The 1,534-nt window shown below is 36.0% G+C and overlaps 1 protein-coding gene across 1 annotated transcript in view; it reads right to left on the bottom strand.

Annotated features, from left to right (window-relative positions):
- The window catches only part of LMBR1 (limb development membrane protein 1), a 195,809-nt gene that overhangs the window by 170,476 nt on the left and 23,799 nt on the right, over window positions 1-1,534 (bottom strand). The window lies entirely within an intron of this gene.

The raw sequence follows: 1,534 nt of genomic DNA, 5'->3' as shown, positions 1-1,534 counted from the left end.
AGGATGAATGTAAAACTAATGTTCTCCCATGTAAACTATCACATAATTCATAATAAAACATAGAAAAAAAAGTCAACTCTCCCCAACTTTCTATACTCAAAATGATGGACTCCCAGTGTGGCACTGTAGGATCAGCACTGGAATATGAACCACAAGGTCAGCAGTTCACACTCACTAGCTGCTCCTCAGAAACCCTATACAGAGTCTATTTTAGTCAGAACCAACTCAACAGCATACAACAACAACAATGAAATGACATAGTTTATATGGAAGTCGATAAAAATGATCTTTTACTCATATGACGGAATAAACACCTGATTTTTTCTCTCAATACAAAAAGTACAGAGAATAGCCTAGAAAATTCTAAATAAAATGGGAAGTGTTTTACCAGAGATCAACTATAACTAAACAAGGAGGCTTCAAAAAATTAATGGAAAAATTCCATTATCTTTTAATTCCATTTTCCCACAAACTTTTTTAAGTCCCCTAATACTATAATGGAGTCCTGGAGTGGCACTGTGTGGGCTAATGCATCAGACTGTAAAGTTGTTTGAACTGCAAGGTCGGTGTTTCAAGCTCACTAGCTGTTCCTTAGAAACCCTATACAGGGTCGCCATGGGTCGGAATCGACTCAACGGCACTTAACAACAACAATATAATCATTATAAAAGTGTATGTTTCTATTATACATTGCTACAGAAATTGAGAAGAGTACCAAAGGAAAAAAGTCAGAAATATGTCCTTGATATACTTGGGAATTTAATATACAACAACAGTATTTTCAGTGGCAAAAGATGATCTTATTTAACCCACTGAGCTGTCCTTACTTCTCACCTCTCATCCTTATGGAATAATATGACATTGGACCACTACATCATACTATATTTGAAAATAAGTCCCAAATGAATTCAAAACTTAAATATAAAAAATGAAAAATGTTAGAAGACATGAAGGGAAAAAATACTACGCAGCCTAGAGATCAGATGGGTGACACAGCTGATTAAGTTCTCAACCACTAGGTAAATGGCTGGCAGCTCAAACCTACCCAGAAAGAAAAAAAACCCTAACAATCTGCTTTCTGAGGTGACACCCTTAAAAAATCCATGGAGACAAGTTCTACCATGCAACACATGGGGTCATCTTAGGTTGGAATCAATTCGACAGTAGTTGGTACTGGGAAAGACTAAAAGGGCCTCTTCAACTAAACTTGGAAATTTAGAAGCTACAAAGGAAAAGATACCATTAAAATACCTGCTACCAAGTAGATTTGGACCCATAGCAACTCCATGAGTGTAAAGAGTAGAACTGTGCTCCGTAGGATTTATAAAAGCTGATTTTTTTTAAGTAGACCACAAGATATTTCTTCCAAGGCACCTAGACGGACTTGAGTTTCCAACCTTTTGGTTGGCAGCTGAGCTCCTTAACCACTGACACGTCCAGGAACTCCAAAGAAAAAAAGACATATTTAATTTATTCAGTTACAAAAGAAATCTAGAATATTTATACTGCAAAAGATCTATAAACAAATTAAAGA

The sequence above is a fragment of the Chrysochloris asiatica genome, unplaced genomic scaffold (assembly GCF_000296735.1).
Source record: "Chrysochloris asiatica unplaced genomic scaffold, ChrAsi1.0 scaffold00166, whole genome shotgun sequence".
NCBI classification, from domain to species: domain Eukaryota; kingdom Metazoa; phylum Chordata; class Mammalia; order Afrosoricida; family Chrysochloridae; genus Chrysochloris; species Chrysochloris asiatica.
Note: the sequence above shows the minus strand (reverse complement) of the source record. Positions and strands in the feature narration are given on the sequence as shown.